General features: G+C 41.2%; 1 long non-coding RNA gene across 1 annotated transcript; it reads left to right on the top strand.

Moving 5' to 3' along the window:
• The first annotated feature begins 17,591 nt into the window (after positions 1-17,591).
• Positions 17,592-17,963, top strand: LOC139574640 (uncharacterized). Its single transcript, XR_011674805.1, has 2 exons — positions 17,592-17,699; positions 17,812-17,963. It is a non-coding gene; the product is annotated as an uncharacterized lncRNA (long non-coding RNA).
• The last annotated feature ends 1,131 nt before the right edge of the window (positions 17,964-19,094 follow it).

Below are 19,094 nucleotides of genomic sequence, written 5' to 3'. Positions count from 1 at the left end.
TGTTCTATAATAGAGAGGAGAGTGAGCTATAGTTCTACAATAGGGGGGAGAGTGAGATATAGGTCTATAATAGAGAGGAGAGTCAGATACAGTTCTAAAAATAGAGAGGAGAGTGAGATACAGTTCTATAATAGAGAGGAGAGTGAGATATAGTTATATAATAGAGAGGAGAGTGAGCTACTGTTCTATAATAGAGAGGAGAGTGAGCTATAGTTCTATAATAGAGAGGAGAGTAAGATACAGTTGGGTCTTTCAGCATGACAATGATCCCAAACACACCGCCCGGGCAACGAAGGAGTGGCTTCGTAAGAAGCATTTCAAGGTCCTGGAGTGGCCTAGCCAGTCTCCAGATCTCAACCCCATAGAAAATCTTTGGAGGGAGTTGAAGGTCCGTGTTGCCCAGCAACAGCCCCAAAACATCACTGCTCTAGAGGAGATCTGCATGGAGGAATGGGCCAAAATACCAGCAACAGTGTGTGAAAAACTTGTGAAGACTTACAGAAAACGTTTGACCTCTGTCATTGCCAACAAAGGGTATATAACAAAGTATTGAGATAAACTTTTGTTATTGACCAAATACTTATTTTCCACCATAATTTGCAAATTAATTAATTAAAAATCCTACAATGTGATTTTCTGGATTTTTTTTCTTCATTTTGTCTGTCATAGTTGAAGTGTACCTATGATGAAAATTACAGTCCTCTCTCATCTATTTAAGTGGGAGAACTTGCACAATTGGTGGCTGACTAAATACTTTTTTGCCCCACTGTAGTTCTATAATAGAGAGGAGAGTGAGATATAGTTCTATAATAGAGAGGAGATTGAGATATCCTCTCATTAGGACATGGACTGATTCATCTTCAATTATTTTGGTGGATGTCTTAATGTTTAAATGATAAAGTTGTGAAGTTGTTCATTTTATTTCCATGCTTCTGTCATCACAGCCAGGCTGTGGTCCAGTAGAGTGCAAGCCAATCACGTTGGTGAGGCATGGAGTCACAGTTGTACTTGTTTAAAACTTCTTCTTAATAGGGGGTGCTATTTTCACTTTGGGAAAAAATCGTGCCCAAATTAAACGGCCTCGTACTCTGTTCTAGATCATACAATATGCATATTATTATTACTATTGGATAGAAAACACTCTGAAGTTTCTAAAACTGTTTGAATTATATCTGTGAGTAAAACAGAACTCATTTGGCAGCAAACTTCCAAATAGGAAGTGAAAATTCTGAAAATGGGGCTCTGTGTCAGGGCCTGCCTATTCAACTGGCTTATATTTATGGATCTGTATGCACTTCATACGCCTTCCACTAGATGTCAACAGGCAGTAGTTTTCCTCGAACAAAACATAAATGTATTGTATAACATGATGTTATAAGACTGTCATCTGATGAAGTTGTTCAAAGGTTAGTGATTAATTTTATCTCTATTTGTGGGTTTTGTGAAAGCTATGTTGGCGGTGAAAACATGGTGAAAACATGGCGTTGTGTGTTTGGCTATTGTGGTGAGCTAATATAAATATATATTGTGTTTTCGCCGTAAAACATTTTAAAAATCGGAAATGATGGCTGGATTCACAAGATGTTTATCTTTCATTTGCTGTATTGGACTTGTGATTTCATGAAATTATATTATATGATATCCCTGTGGCGCTAGGCTAGGCTATGCTAGTCAGCTTTTTTGATGAGGAGGATCCCGGATCCGGGAGGGTAAAGCGGTAGAGGTTAATGAGCAGGTAAAGCAAGCTGGTGATGCATGGTGTGTTGGTATTTTTGGCTAATGCACTTTTGAGCAACTTCCATTGAAGTGAATGGGCAGCCATTGTTATTGCTTAGTCTGGAAAGTCTTGTTTCTCTTCTGTATAAGTCTACATGTTTGAATCAGAAGTGAAAGCTTGACAGAGATAGCAACAATAACTATGGGGGGGGGGGGGGGGGGGGGGTTAGTGAAGAGTGAATTGATATATTTGCTTACTGCTTTCATGTTTGCTAATGACAAGACAAAACGGTGGAAAAATCAGTGGTCTTTGCAAGTTGATAAATTCTATTAAGTTACACCTGGCTGTTTACCAGATCTTAACAAGCCCATGAGCAGAATACGTCCTACCGGGAGTGGACACAACAGGGAGACTCTCTTTCATGTGTTAGCTGATGAATTCACAACGGAAAGCTTTTCATTAAAGACATGTCTGTGTGATTACATCTATTTGAAATGTGATGTTTATGCCCATGTGCACTTAATCATCTCTACATACTGTAGGTTAATGACACAGGAAGAGAGGAGATAGAGAAAGACATGTAAATAAAGAGTTAAAAAGGCTCTACTTGCAAGTGTCTGTCATTCAGACTGTGTTTTTTGTTTTAACATCTCCCCTTTTTCTTTTCCTTACCTTTAAGGGGAAATCTGTAGGTGCAACAATAACAAAGTGTCACTGATCAAATCAAATCAAGTTTATTTTATATAGCCCTTCGTACATCAGCTAATATCTCGAAGTGCTGTACAGAAACCCAGCCTAAAACCCCAAACAGCAAGCAATGCAGGTGTAGAAGCACGGTGGCTAGGAAAAACTCCCTAGAAAGGCCAAAACCTAGGAAGAAACCTAGAGAGGAACCAGGCTATGAGGGGTGGCCAGTCCTCTTCTGGCTGTGCCGGGTGGAGATTATAACAGAACATGGCCAAGATGTTCAAAATGTTCATAAGTGACAAGCATGGTCAAATAGTAATCAGGAATAAATGTCAGTTGGCTTTTCATAGCCGATCATTAAGAGTTGAAAACAGCAGGTCTGGGACAGGTAGGGGTTCCATAACCGCAGGCAGAACAGTTGAAACTGGAATAGCAGCAAGGCCAGGTGGACTGGGGACAGCAAGGAGTCATCATGCCCGGTAGTCCTGACGTATGGTCCTAGGGCTCAGGTCCTCCTTCACCACTGATGTGGTAAAAAGCTGAGAGATCGGGATGGAGAAATGTAAACACACTCAAACTCATGGACAGAGCTATGGATACAGGACTGACCATCCATTATAGCAACATTATAGTTGGAACCATGTTTTGAGGTTATACAGAGTAAAACAAGATTATATTTTGGGTTCTGGTGGGGTAACACAGTTGAACTAAGCTCATGAGGCATTTAAAAGTGATATTCTTCAAGAGTCAATGGGCGTACATGTATATCATTCATTTTTAAGTCTAAAAATGTATGTAGCAAATGCAGATTGCCCTTTTAACTTCTCCACCACAGGATGATGCATGCTATGGTTAAGGGGAGGATTGACAGATTAGAAAATAAAAACGAGTAAAGAACAAGAAGGCCAGCAATTCACTGCTTTATTTACTACGGTTCAATCGGAAACCGATCTTCGTTAGCCAGGACATACAGTGGGGAGAACAAGTATTTGATACTCTGCCGATTTTGCAGGTTTTCCTACTTACAAAGCATGTAGAGGTCTGTAATTTTTTATCATAGGTACACTTCAACCTTGAGAAACGGAATCTAAAACAAAAATCCAGAAAATCACATTGTATGATTTTTAAGTAATTAATTTGCATTTTATTGCATGACATAAGTATTTGATCACCTACCAACCAGTAAGAATTCCGGCTCTCACAGACCTGTTAGTTTTTCTTGACGGAATTCTTACTGGTTGGTAGGTGATCAAATACTTATGTCATGCAATAAAATGCAAATTAATTACTTAAAAATCATACAATGTGATTTTCTGGATTTTTGTTTTAGATTCCGTCTCTCACAGTTGAAGTGTACCTATGATAAAAATTACAGACCTCTACATGCTTTGTAAGTGGGAAAACCTGCAAAATCGGCAGTGTTTCAAATACTTGTTCTCCCCACTGTATGTTTTTAAGGATGTGCGTATGACCACAAACTTTTCTATGGAAAAGAAAAACACCCAAAAACATATCTGTATTCAAACTGCTGCCACTCGCAGATTACAAGTCCTACGCGCCCTCTGCCACCCCTACCTGCCAACCTGCTTGCCAATTCCTCTCATGACTCTAGCTGCATTTCCACTTCTTTCCATATATTTTCAAAAAGACACAAACTGCACTTCCCATAGCAACGTTCCACTCTAAACTACCCTGGGGAGAGTCTGGGCTCAAAAAATACGGTCTCAGGTCTACAACAAAGGGCTCCTTTTCAGCCATTAATCCAAGGTCCTCCTCATTTTCAAATGCTTAACAGCTTTTAACAGAGATGGGAGTGAACAAGCAGCGAAGGAGTAACTCAGAGGAAAATAATGATCACATGGTCAAGCATTGATCCCACACCCTGTCACACCCTTTCAAAATCACACATCCACTGTAGTATTCTCTAATTTGCCAATTGGTGACATTACCTTTTTACACACCTTGACTTTTTCCACAAAATACTCTGTAATGTCAAAGTGGAAGAAAAATTCGAACATTTTCAACAACAACAAAAAAACACTAATATATCTTGATTAGATAAGTATTCAACCCTCTGAGACAATACATGTTAGAATCTCCTTTGACAGCAATTACAGCTGTGAGTCTTTCTAGGTAAGTCTAAGAGCTTTGCACACATGGATTGTACAATATTTGAACATTATTATTTTAAAAATCCTTCAAGCTCTGTCAAGTTGGTTGTTGATCATGGCTAGACAGCCATTTTCAAGTTTTGCCATATATTTTTTAAGACAATTTAAGTCAAAATTAACTAGGCCATTCGGGAACATTCAATGTTGTCTTGGTAATTAACTCCAGTGTATATTTGGCCTTGTGTTTAATGTCATTGTCCTGCTGAAAGGTGAATTTGTCTCCCAGTGTCTGTTGGAAAGCCCTGATGAAGACAGCTTGGCTGTTGAAACGTTGGTTATTAAATTATTGCATCTGAGCTCCTAGAGTGTGAGGCTCTCCTTTTCTTTTTCAAGTGTTCTACTCCACTAACCAGCACCTCGCCTCCAGGAAAGCAGACTGAACCAGGTTTTCCTCTAGGATTTTGCCTGTGCTTAGCTAGATTCCATTTATTTTTATCCTAAATAAAACTACATAGTCCTTGTCAATGACTAGCATACCCATAACATGATGCAGCCTCCACCATGCTTGAAAATATGAAATGGTACTCAGTAATGTGTTGGGTTGTATTTTCCCCAAACATAACGCTTTGTATTCAGGACATAAAGTTAATTTCTTCGCCACATTTTTTGCAGTTTTACTTTAGTGCCTTATTGCAAACAGAATGGCTGTACAGGCTTCTTTCTTTGCACTGTCAATTAGGTAACTACAACATTTACTCCTGAACTTACTTAGGCTTCCTTCCCATAAAGGGGTTGAGGACTTATTGACTCAAGACATTTCAGATAAAAAAAAAAATGAATTGTAACATTTTTGAAAAACATAATTCCACGTTGACAGTATGGGGTATTGTGAGTAGGCCAGTGACAAAAAAATCTAAATGTATTCCATTTTAAACTCAGGCTGTAACACAACAAAATGTGGAAAAAGTCAAGGGGTGTGAATACTTGCTGAAGGCAATGTACACTGAGGTATCCATTTGCGAGAACATTATACAAACCACTAACCTGTTGAGAGAGATTGATCAACATGCTGTGTGCTATAGGTGACGTAAAGGTAATGTATGGACCACTATTACACCATCAGACCCCCTCTAGCTTTCTTGCAACTTAAGTGATCCTTCCCAAGTGATTAGTTGAAGTACAGTGCATTCGTAAAGTGTTCAGACTGCTTCATTTTTCACGTTACAGCCCTATTCTAAAATGGATTGGAAAATGGAACATCAACTCAATGTTTCCAAACTTGTAACTTCACTTGTGAACTGTTTTCAATCATTTTCTTCCTCTCATTTTGTTCTCAAACACTGCCACTTCCTGTGGGCCTAGCTACCTTATAGGGAGAAAACAGTGACTGTGAGAAAGTAAGATGATAGGAAGGGGAAGAGGAGGGAAAGCAGGGTATGCTATACCACTTTCTGTGTGCAAGCATCCTGTCTCAGTGCCACTCTGACAACAGCATGGGCATCATGTTTGTTTTTGAGTGCAACCCGGCCCGCAGACATATAGAATGCTCAAAATGTATGCAACCAACCGATGCAGGACTCTACCCTAAGGCAGGGTTTCCCAAACTCGGTCCTGGGGTCCCCCTTGGTGCACGTCGTGGTTTTTGCCTTAGCTGATTCAAATAACCACCTCATCGCCAAGCTTTAATCATTTGAATCAGCTGTGTAGTGCTAGGGCAAAAAAAGGTGTTCGATGCCATGTGAGGGACTTTGGAAAAGCAGGAGCTGTGAAAATAGTGGCCACAATCACTGTAATTAACACAGGTGTCAATCTGGAAGAACACCTGCTCTATCAACTCCTGGCTGTTGAAGTTGGCAACCTCCTGGCCCTGGGGTCAGCAGCAGCGCAATGGTCGTTTATCAGAAATGGTGAGTGGATGCAGATGGCTGGGAAACAACACTGTTAATTGTGGAAACGGCAGATGGGAAAATGTATAGCAAAACCAAAACTTTAAACCAATCACGAAACGACGACATATAAGAAACCGGTTCTGTCCAGTGAAGCGTTACACCTCTAGCATAGAGTCTGAAACCCTGTCAATGACTATTGTTGTCACCACCCCCCGTTCTCCCTGGCGGCGTGTGCTTGAGGTGCTCTGCCATGGCATCCTTGATATCTTGATCGGTGCCTTCAGGTCCCACTTCTTTACTGCACCTGCAACATAAACAGGAAAGTATACACTCAGGAGAGCAGACATTTTAAATGAATGGCTTGAATTATTGCTGTTATAAAGATTCAGGATATTATAAAATACAACTTTGTCAACCAAATTTATTCAAAATAACAAACAGAAATACCTTATTTACATAAGTATTCAGAGCCTTTGCTAGGAGACTCGAAATTTAACTCAGGTGCATCCTGTTTCCATTGATCATCCTTGATGTTTCTATGACTTGATTGGAGTCCACCTGTGCTGAATTAAATTGATTGGACATAATTTGGGAAGGCACACACCTGTCTATATAAGGTTCCACAGTTGACAGTGCATGTCAGAGCAACAACCAAGCCTTGAGGTTGAAGGAATTGTCCGTAGAGCTCCGAGACGGGATTTTGTCGAGGCACAGATCTGGGGAAGGTTACCAAAACATTTCTTCAGAATTGAAGGTCCCCAAGAACACAGTGGCATTTATCATTCTTAAATGGAAGAAGTTTGGAACCACCAAGACTCTTCCTAGAGCTGGCTGCCCATCCAAACTGAGCAATCAGGGGAGGAGGGCCTTGGTCAGGGAGGTGACCAAGAACCTGATGGTCACTCTGACAGTGCTCCAGAGTTCCTCTGTGGAGATGGGAGAACCTTCCAGAAATACAACCATCTCTGCAGCACTCCACCAATCAGGCCTTAATGGCAGAGGACTCTCAGACCATGAGAAACAAGATTATCTGGTCTGATGAAACCAAGATTGGGCCTGAATGCCAAGCGTCTTGTCTGATGGAAACCAGGCACCGCTCATCACCTGGCCAATACTAATTTCCTTGATGAAAACCTGCTCCAGAGTGCACAGGAACTCAGACTGGGGCGAAGGTTCACCTTCCTACAGAACAAATTCCCTGTCTTAGGTCAGTTAGGATCACCACTTTATTTTAAGAATGTGAAATGTCAGAATAATAGCAGAGAGAATGATTTATTTCAGCTTTTATATCTTTCATCACATTCCCAGTGGGTCAGAAGTTTACATACACTCAATTAGTATTTGGTAGCATTGCCTTTAAATTGTTTAACTTGGGTCAAACGTTTCAGGTAGCCTTCCACAAGCTCCCCACAATAGGTTGGGTGAATTTTGGCCCATTTCTCCTGACAGAGCTGGTGTAACTGAGTCAGGTTTGTAGGTCTCCTTGCTCGCACATGCTTTTTCAGTTCTGGACATACATTTTCTATAGGATTGAGGTCAGGGCTTTGTGATGGCCACTCCAATACCTTGACTTTGTTGTCTTTAAGCCATTTTTCCACAAATTTGGAAGTATGCTTGGGGTCATTGTCTATTTGGAAGACCCATTTGTGACCAAACTTGAACATCCTGACTGATGTCTTGAGATGTTGCTTCAATATATCCACATCATTTCCCCCCCTCATGATGCCATCTATTTTGTGAAGTGCACCACCAGTCCCTCCTAGAGCAAAGCACCCCCACAACATGATGCTGCCACCCCCGTGCTTCACTGTTGGGATTGTGTTCTTCCGCCTGTAAGCCTGCCCCTTTTTCCTTCCAGACCACAGTCTGGCTTTTTTATGGCGGTTTTGGAGCAGTGGCTTCTTCCTTGCTGAGCGGCCTTTCAGGTTATGTCGATATAGGACTCGTTTTACTGTGGATATAGATACTTTTGTACCTATTTCCTCCATTATCTTCACAAGGTCCTTTGCTGTTGTACTGGGATTGATTTGCACTTTTTGCACCAAAGTACGTTCATCTCTAAGAGACAGAACGCGTCTCCTTCCTGAGCAGTATGATGGCTGCGTGGTCCCATGGTGTTTATACTTGCGTAATATTGTTTGTACAGATGAGCGTGGTACCTTCAGGCATTTGGAAATTGCTCCCAAGGATGAACCAGACTTGTGGAGGTTAACAAAAAATTTTCTGAGGTCTTGGCTAATTCTTTTTGATTTTCCCATGATGTCAAGCAGAGGCACTGACTTTGAAGGTAGGCCTTGAAATACATCCACAGGTACACTTCCAATTGACTCAAATTATGTCAATTAGTCTATCAGAAGCTTCTAAAGCCATGACAATTTTCTGGAATTCTCCAAGCTGTTTAAAGGCACAGTCAACTTAGTGTATGTAATCTTCTGCCCACTGGAATTGTGATACAGTGAATTATAAGTGAAATAATCTGTCTGTAAACAATTGTTGGAAAAATTACTAGTGTCATATACAAAGTAGATGTCCTAACTGACTTGTGAAGACTATAGTTTGTTAACAAGAAATTTGTGGAGTGGTGGAAAAATGAGTTTTAATGACTCCAACCTAAGTGTATGTAAACTTCTGACTTCAACTGTATATATATATATACATATATATATATATAAAGGTAAAATCCATATTAATCCAAATGCCTAAGTATTTAAATGCGGGCACACGTTCGATTGGAGAACCATCTAATGAGTGAGCAGTTCACCTGAAACATTCTTATGGTAGTTTAAAAACAACATTTGTTTTTACCGTATTAAGAACAAGTTTTAAATCAGCAAGGGATTCCTGCATAGATATAAAAGTATTTTTGACACAGCCAGGTCAACAGTCAGGGCAATAGCATACATAATAGTATCATCTGCATAGAGATGAAGTTTACAATTGACCAATGGTGTTTATATAAAAATATTGTGAAGAGAACAGGTCCGTAAATCGATCCCTGTGGTACACCTTTATATACTTCAAGAAATGCAGACCTAACCCCATCAATCACAGTGGCCTGAGTTTTGTCACTAAGATAATCATGAAACCATGAACAGGTGTCAGAGCTCAGGCCTATCGAGGACAACTTATTCAATAAAATAGCCTGATAAACAGTATCAAAAGCTTTTGACAGGTCCACTAACGAAGCAGCACATTTCATTTGAGTGTCTAAAGCATTGACAAGATCATCAACAACTAAAGTGGTTGCTGTAATCGTGCTATGGCCAGGCCTAAACCCTGATTGGTTTACATGAAAAATACATTTCTCAGATAGAAAACATTTACCATGGATTCAAATGTCTTCGGTAGACAAGAAAGCCTTGAGTGAGGGTCTATGAATGACACTGTATGAGTTGTATGTGTGTTGTATGTGTGAGGGTGGTATGGGTGACGGTGTATCACTTTCTGCATGCCTGCTTTGTGTGGAAGTATATCCATGTGTACGTATTGAATGTGATAGCCTGGAACAACGAGATGATAGCCTGGAACAACGAGATGATAGCCTGGAACAACGAGATGATAGCCTGGAACATTGACATGATTATTGAAGAGATACAGCCAGCTGGGAGAATGGCCTCACTGATACACACTCCCCTGGTCAATATTGCAGGGATCAATAATGAAAACAAGCACTGGAAGGACCTGCTGTTCTAGCCATGCTTTAGACCCCCGGAGCTAGTGTGTGTGCATGCGTGTGTCTCTGAAAGAGAGAGAGAGAGACTGTGTGTTTATCCTTTAATGTTACATGGGTGTTAAAGGCGATTTATAACCAACATTGAAGATCTGTAAAGAAAATAAATGTGTGACCTCTGAATTGATTCAGTTCTGTTTTCAAGGCTTGTGCGTAGACCTATAAACGCACCCAGATTTTATTTATTTCTCTCATGAACACATACACAAGTACACACCCTCTTCCCCCTCCTGCCCACTGCTCTCGCTCTCCACATTTCTGAAAGTCCTCACACGGGGGATATGGCATTGTTGGCCCCTGCGTGTTGCTTTATTTTGATGGTTGTTTAAGGCTTTAATTGGTGCCCGCAGTAGGCAGGGAGGAGGGTGGAGCAGCAGGCAGGGAGGAGGGTGGAGCAGCAGGCCGGGAGGAGTGTGGAGCAGTAGGCCGGGAGGAGGGTGGAGCAGCAGGCAGGGAGGAGGGTGGAGCAGCAGGCAGGGAGGAGGGTGGAGCAGTAGACTGGGAGGAGGGTGGAGCAGTAGGCCGGGAGGAGGGTGGAGCCGCAGGCAGGGAGGAGGGTGGAGCAGCAGGCAGGGAGGAGGGTGGAGCAGTAGACTGGGAGGAGGGTGGAGCAGTAGACTGGGAGGAGGTTGGAGCAGCAGGCAGGGAGGAGGGTGGAGCAGCAGGCAGGAATGAGGGTGGAGCAGCAGGCTGGGAGGAGGGTGGAGCAGCAGTCTAGGAGGAGGGTGGAGCAGTAGACTGGGAGGAGGGTGGAGCAGTAGACTGGGAGAAGGGTGGAGCAGCAGGCAGCGAGGAGGGTGGAGCAGCAGGCAGGGAGGAGGGTGGAGCAGCAGTCTGGGAGGAGGGTGGAGCAGCAGTCTGGGAGGAGGGTGGAGCAGCAGGCAGGGAGGAGGGTGGAGCAGCAGTCTGGGAGGAGGGTGGAGCAGTAGGCAAGGACACAACACATGTCAGCCATCTTTACCTTCACTGCTCTTATGAGGTAGAGAGGGGGGGTGGAGATGGGGGAGGCACAGAGAGATGGCAGGGGGAGAGAGTGCAAGAGAGAGTGGTAAATAAAAGAGAGAGGGGGTTACAGAGACAGAAAGAGAGAGAGGGGTGGGGAATGAGAATGAAGAGAGGCTGGAGTTGGAATTAACAAATGCTCCTATTGTAAAGAAAGCTTGTATCAAGGGGGCAATGTGCTTTCCGATTGTTTAGGGCCCCAATTAACCAGCAAAGCTACAGCATTAATTAGCTTTAGTGTGTGTAGGAGAGTTGATTCAGCACAAAACTGGCACACGAGTGGGAATGTATGTTACTTAGTGACTGCTAAACTGCCTCCTCGTCATAGCAATGGAAGAGGTCATTTCAGTAGTGATAATCATGGGCTGCAATCACATTGCTTGTTACAATAGCATTGACTGAAATGTGTATCTAAGGAAGACATTTGCACGAACCATGTTCAGCTTTTAACAGTTAGTCTTCAACAACCCTTTCAGATTGTTAGCCGATGTTAATAAATATATGAAACTGACATTTGCTGAGACTGTCTTGTTGAACGGACTTAGTTTCTATTGTGAAGCCATCAGGTATATGGTGTTGATCAGATCGCAATGTCTAAGCCAGTCACAGCCGTCACAGTATAGTGTGTAACTGGTCTTCCCTTCTCGCCAAACCTTCTCGCCAAACCTAAAGAAAGTCATGACGTTGATTTCACTGGGTCTCCTACAGAGCGAAGGTTAATCACGAAGCCCTTTGTTCTCTCTCTCTCCTTCATCCGATTATTCCTCTCTACCCTTATTGCCTTTCCCCTCACTTTTCTTTTTCCATCCACATATTGTCTACTACATCCCATCCTCTTTTTTGCCCTCTTTCGCCATCTCATCCTACTATCCCCTCCTCTTGTTTTACATGTAGCTAAGCACATAGCTTAGTAAAAGAGAATGTGCAAACAAGTGACTCACAAGAGGTGTGTGCTGAGGTAATTACAATGGAAAACATAAGTTGTTCACTATCCACCCTTGCAGGTCACCCACAATCGGCAATGGATAAACCTGCACATCCTCCCCTCACACTTGCTTTTCACCTCTCTTTTTTCTCTGCAATCCAAAAGGTCTACATTAGTGTAACCATGGGCCATACTGCAACATTATATTTTGTTCAGCATAATAGCTGCAACAACCGTATGAAAATACATGTTTAATATTCTTCTTTGTGTATCAGATATTTTTGCTTCACAAGAAATCACCTATTTGCTTGCTTGATATTACTCCTGCTTGCATTATGCCAAAAACATTGTATGCTTTGACCAAGGAAATTATGCCTCAGAGGTGTTTCAAGGGAGTTACTTTTATAGTGGTTCTGAAGGGCCACAGTGCCCCCTGATGGACAGTAATGAAAAAGGACTTGATTCTCACCGACTTCATCGACGCCCTCTGTACTCTGCAAAGCACAGCCTTTTTATGTCGACATAGGCTGGGGGGGGGGGGGGGGGGGTTCTACTAAGCTATATGGAATTGTTTTAAGAAGGTCATACCGTGAACCATTTTGCTATTTGATTTGGAATTTTAAGATCCCTTGAAGAATCAAAACAATATGTAAAAACAGATAGTCACCCCCAAAAAATCTAAAGGAAGTTTGTTTTGAAGTTTATGTCATATATCTGAGAGATATCAGATATATGACACACACTTCAAAAGGAATTTTATTTTTGGCACTAAGTCTCCGTATACAATATGCTTCCATACATTTATTAAACTGTTTCACTGGGCGACCTTCAGACGTGTCTTGTGAGGCCTAATAACCAACATGTATGTATTCGTGAGAGTCTCACCTTTCCACATAGGGGTCATATTAGTGTGTAGCCCAAACTGTTCAGATGCTACAGACAGACGTTCGCTGATTGGCTGTACCAACTTCAGACAAGTCCCCAAAACGGAGAACACCATCGTGTTTGTGTTTGTGATATCTTTCCATAGAAGGGTCATAATAGTTTGTTCGGACGCTATAGACAATTTTGTGAGAAGACGGATTTTCAGGATGTCTCATGTTCTGACAAACACCGCTCTACCTCTGTCACCTTTCACCACAGATGTGGAAGTGCTACATCAGCAGATGTGGTGGATTGAGACGCATCCAATGCAAAAAATATATCTCTAGCTTAAAATGATGGATTTTTATATTATGCTAATTTGATTTACGTGGGGGCTTTCATAATTCATATCTCGAAATGTATAACATACTAACTTCCTGTGTAGTGAACATTTGTACATTTTTGATCAGAGGGCTATTTATTTCTGCAACACACTCATCAAAATAAGCAAGTTAGTTACAGTGCCTCCTAAAGATATGAAAAGAGGGTAGGATATCAGCTTATTTCTAGTAGCCTAGGGTCCGGGAAAAATGTGGCCTTTTATAAAAGCACTTCATGCAATTTTACATCATTTTACATGACTGAAGACTTTTTATATCGCACAAATGATCGAATCTGAGATCAATAACAACAACCTTGTCTTGAATCCATCAATAGTCTAGGCCTAGGTGTGTGGAGACACATATTGTAGGCTATAATATGAGGAAATGAAGCATTTCACACTGCAGGCCTTAAAGCTCAAATCAGTCGTGTTTTTCAAACCCGTTGTGGAATACAGACTGTCCAAAACACCAAGTTACAAATGATCAAATCGGATGTGTGTTCAGACAGCAGTAATTTGCTAGTTGTCATAGTAACAACGTGTGTTCACATCGGTGTAGGCTGATTGGTGGTGGTGCTCGTGCTTCCTATCACTCAGTTTTAAACAAACCATATTAAATCTGACTATCCACAATAATTTTGTTGTGTGTGCATGTAACCATACTAACGGATTCACACAACAATGCGCAGCTCACTTGACAGCAGCAGAGATGGCCGATGCCCTTGTGCCAAAAGCCTAGATCTCTCTTGTTTTACGTTGTAAAACAATGTTCGCACTATAGACCTATTTGGAATTTGATAAAATATTTTGATAGCTAACATCAGACAGATTAGAGACTTCTATTTTCAGCAGGAGCCATTTGTTTTCCAACCTGTTTTCCGGCGATGGTATTTGAAATATTGCGAAAGATCTGTTTTGTCATAAGTGTGTTTATGCTGTTCCCAGACAGATCTGCCGCATGTTCCCGACTGTAGGCAAGCCTTGTTACTGGGCTACATACAATCCACAGCTAGGCAATTTGTTTTAGAGAAGCTATAACCAGAGAGTACCGGCCGGCCAGATAGATGGGACCGGTCAGCCGGACTAGTTGACGGCTTGAAAGGAGCAGTCGGCCGGACAGATGTGACTGGACGGCCGGCTGGCCAGATGGTATCTGGTAACAGCTAGCCTGCCAGATAGTTCCAGTCGAATGGGACCGGTCAGGTAGGTCCAGTCGGCCGGCAAGATAGAAGAAAAATTTAATTTGAACAGCTGAATACATCGATCTGGTGCCCGAAGAGATGAACATTGAGAGATGAGCTCGCTCTATTAAGAATTATTATTAATAAATAAATAATGTGAGCAACTATCCCTTTCCCAAGTGCAGGGGTTTTGAAAATGTTCATGCTATAACAATTCATTTCTTTAAATCACCTCACCTTCAAGAAAAATCGAAAGGTGGTTGTGGCTGACTAGTTGCAGACAGTCATCTTACAGTAGGCCAACAATAGACAAGATATTTTGTGTTTATGAGCTATTGAGAGGCTCCTTACCATATCTGCTTGCACACTACTAAAATTACTAAATAATTGAGGGAAGAGGCTAATTCCAATATATCCTATTCTCATTTTATGACTTACAATCAACATGTCCGTGACATAGACTACCTACATGATACATGAATGCCTACAAAAATGCATTTATTTGTGATTTATTTTCAAAGAACCAAGTAGGCATATTAGATTTCAAATAAGTAGTTATACCAGAAAAACCGTGAAGTGGAAAAATAAAAGAATGAGGAATAACAGTACTGTTCTTCCTGACAAACACACACATTATCCTATGATAGTCCATAAAAGGAATAGTTCCACTGACATCAGCTAATGTGAAATAAATATATTAAACAGAAAATCACCTGAAGACAGCATATCTCCCTCCTTTCCATGAGTGTTCTCTCCTTCCAACACCCGTCTCAAGTTGTTTAGAAACACATTTAGCCATGTCATTGTGTTTTTTGTTATCTTCTATGTTGCACCAGGTAATCCAAAAGTAAACATTGACATTGTTTGACAGTTAATATTTACATATAGTAATTTGATTTGCAGCAGGCAGGGAAGATATAAAAAATGTCCATGACTTGGCCCTGTAATATGCGGTGGTGATGACACTTTGACTGTGTGTTTGTGTGTGTCTTTCTGGACGCCAGTAAGAGAGTGGAGTACAGCCAGAAGCCTACGGATGAGGCTCTGCAGAAGGCAAAGGGAATGAGGGCCGACCTAGGAGGTACAAAGATCATTCAGCCTTCATATGTAAAGCCATCCCTGCCTTCCCAACCAGCCTAGAGAAGTAGTTAACACCGCTTTCTCATACGCCTTATACACAAAACACACACACAGGTTCCACCTGAAACACCTCAAACTCCTCAGACCATTACATGACTTCAATCATATGTACTGCATGTTCACTACAATGGCATGTTTAGTTACAGAGTTACACCCAACCAATGGCATGTTTAGTTACAGAGTTACACCCAACCAATGGCATGTTTAGTTACAGAGTTACACCCAACCAATGGCATGTTTAGTTACAGAGTTACACCCAACCAATGGCATGTTTAGTTACAGAGTTACACCCAACCAATGGCATGTTTAGTTACAGAGTTACACCCAACCAATGGCATGTTTAGTTACAGAGTTACACCCATTGCTTAATTTGTAACTAGGGAGTTGCAATAAACAAAAGGTGAGTGAGAGAGTGGGGTGACCTGGTAGTTCTGAGGTAGCCGAACAAATAAAAAGAAATCACCTTTATAATAAAGCATTGCATGCATGTCATTGCATTTGTGTAGTGGCATAGAACAGCAGAGTAGAGGCACTTACAGAAGTTGCACACATGGAGAACATTTCTAGTAGCCGAGGGTCCGGAAAGAATGTGGCCTTTTATAAAACGCATTTCATGCAATTCTACCTCATTTTACATGACTGGAGACTTTGTGTAATGAACACGAGGGGAGATAGAGAGCTGGTTTCAAGTGCAGGGCGCAGCAGGTGTTTATTGCAAAGGACCACAGGAGGAGGCAGGTAGCTGGGTCCAGGGGCAAGCAGTTGGTCATACACAGGGGTCCAAAAGGCCAACAGTACAGGCAGGGAAAAGGCTAGTAACATAGTCCGGGAGATCAGGCAATAGGTAGATAACAGGAAATCCAATAGGCTAAAGTACAAGCAGGCTAAAACTATCATAAACGGGAGGAGTAAATCACAGGAAAAACAGCGCTCCGAAAGACGTGTGTCACAAAACAAACAATAGCTCACAGTGATGGGGTCCAAAGAACTGAACTAAATAGTGTGTGATAATGACATACAGGTGTGTGAACAGGTGATTAGAATTCAGGTGATTGTGATCTGGAGAGTGAGCTGCGTTCAGGGGATCTACGTGTTTGAGGGTGTGAGTTGGAAGCAGACGTTACACTTTGGCAGAATCTTTTTTAATACCACACAAATGATCAAAATGGCAGGCTACTTTGACACTGACAAAAACGACCTTGTCTTGAATCCATCAATAGCCTAGTCCTATGTGTGTGGAGACACATATTGTAGGCTACAATATGAGGAGGAAATTATAGTCCTAAAAATGCTTTCCAGTTTCACTGACTCACCCAATGATGCACACCTCACTTGCTGGTGATGGTCAATGCGCTCATTCCAAAAGCCTCTCTCTCTTTTGTTAAACAATATTTGGAAGTTGATGAAATATTTTAGTAACCTACAGTATAGCATTCTCTTCTCAGCAGGAGCAATTTTCTTTACAAGCTGTGTTTTCCCGATGAAAAATAAGGGTAGGGTTGTAGAGAATCATGAATGTAATAAGAAATCTTAGTTTCTGGCTTAAGACGGGTAGCAACCACTACAGAATGTCCGGTCAGAACAAGGATGAGGCGGATGTCCAGGTTAACCAAGAGGTTAAAACCTCTTATGGCTCAAAATCAGCCGTAAGTATAAGCAGTGGAAAGAGGTGGCCATTTCAAACGGCCTCGTACTCAATTCTTGCTCGTACAATATGCATATTATTTATTACCTTTGGATATAAAACACCTTCTAGTTTCTAAAACAGGTTTAATTATTTCTCTAAGTGAAACATAACTCTTTTTACAGCCCATTTTCTGGAAAAAGTGAAATTTCCAAGAAGCTATGTCTCTCTTCAAGATACTCTCTATAAAAGGCCTTGGCACTTGGGACTGTACAAACACGTCACACATCTTCCCCTGGTTGTCATGCGGAAGTGAGAGAAAAAAGGACTTGATTATCTCTGTCAGGGACTGAAAGGAACCTCTTTGAGTGATAAGTGCGCACTTTATATTTTTTTCTGGGCGCGAAGTAGGAACTGGACTGCGCTCCTGGAAAACACTCGTTATAGGTGAATATGACCTCCAGCTTCGATTTTCTTTGATACATGTCACAAAATCATCCTAAAGTATGTTTTTTCAATATACTTTAATTATATTATTGAAATTTATTCTGGACTTTAGACGTGATGCGACGCAAGAATTTTGTCAAGACGGAGAGGTTAGCACGGCATGGCCAGTGTGTCATGCTAATTCAACAGGGACATCGTTCGTTCTAGGTCCAAATGAACACGGTTCTGAACAAAGGACCCTTTGGAGAACATTCTGATGGAAAATCAACAAAGATAAGGACCCAATTTGGGATGCTTTTTCATATATCTGTCGAACTGTGCTATCGCTAGCGTTTGACTAGAATCAATGCTGCTGTGTGTTAGCTATTGTAGTAAGCTAATATAACGATATATTGTGTTTTCGCTGTAAAACACTTCAGAAATCGGAAATATTGTCTGTATTCACAAGATCTTTCTCTTTCATTAGCTATCCACCATATATTTTTCTGAAATCTTTTCTGATGTGAAATTAGAAGTTGACGTTGGTGTCTGTTTTCTCTGGCTACTGCCGTGCGATATCTGACTGTAGCTATGATGGTGGCTAAGATGGTAGCAGTAATGTAAAACTGATTTATAGCTAAAATATTCAACTTTTTCGAACAAAACATAGATTTATTGTGTAACATGTTATAGGACTGTCATCTGAGGGAGTTTTTTCTAGGTTATTTAGGTTAGTTCTAGGTTAGTTAGGTTGGCTTTGCATGCTAGCTGCATGCTACCGGTGCTGTGAAAAATATCTGTCTCTCTTTTTGTATTTGGTGGTGAGCTAACATGAATATATGTGGTGTTTTCGCTGTAAAACATTTAAAGAATCTGAAATATTGTCTGTATTCACAAGATCTTTGTCTTTCATTAGCTATCCACCATATATTTCTCTGAAATGTTTTCTGATGTGTAATAAGGTAGTTGACGTTGGTGTCTGTATTTTCTCTGGCTACTCCCGTGCGATTTCTTACTGTAGCTATGATGGTAGCAGTAATGTAAAACTGATTTATAGCTAAAATATGATTTTTTTTTGAACAAAACATAGATTTATTGTGTAACATGTTATAGGACTGTCATCTGAGGTAGTTTTTTCTAGGTTATTTAGGTTGGTTTTAGGTTAGTTAGGTTGGCTTGTGCATGCTACTTCATCCTACTTGTGCTGTGAAAAATGTCTGTCCTCTTTTTTATTTGGTGGTGAGCTAACATAAATATATGTGGTGTTTTCTCTGTAAAACATTTAAAAAATCGGACATGTTGGCTGGATTGACAAGATGTTTATCTTTCAAATGCTGTATTGGACTTGTTAATGTGTGAAAGTTAAATATTTTACAAAAATAGATTTTGAATTTCGCGCCCTGCACTTGCAGTGGC

The sequence above is a fragment of the Salvelinus alpinus genome, chromosome 4, assembly GCF_045679555.1.
Source record: "Salvelinus alpinus chromosome 4, SLU_Salpinus.1, whole genome shotgun sequence".
NCBI classification, from domain to species: domain Eukaryota; kingdom Metazoa; phylum Chordata; class Actinopteri; order Salmoniformes; family Salmonidae; genus Salvelinus; species Salvelinus alpinus.
Note: the sequence above shows the minus strand (reverse complement) of the source record. Positions and strands in the feature narration are given on the sequence as shown.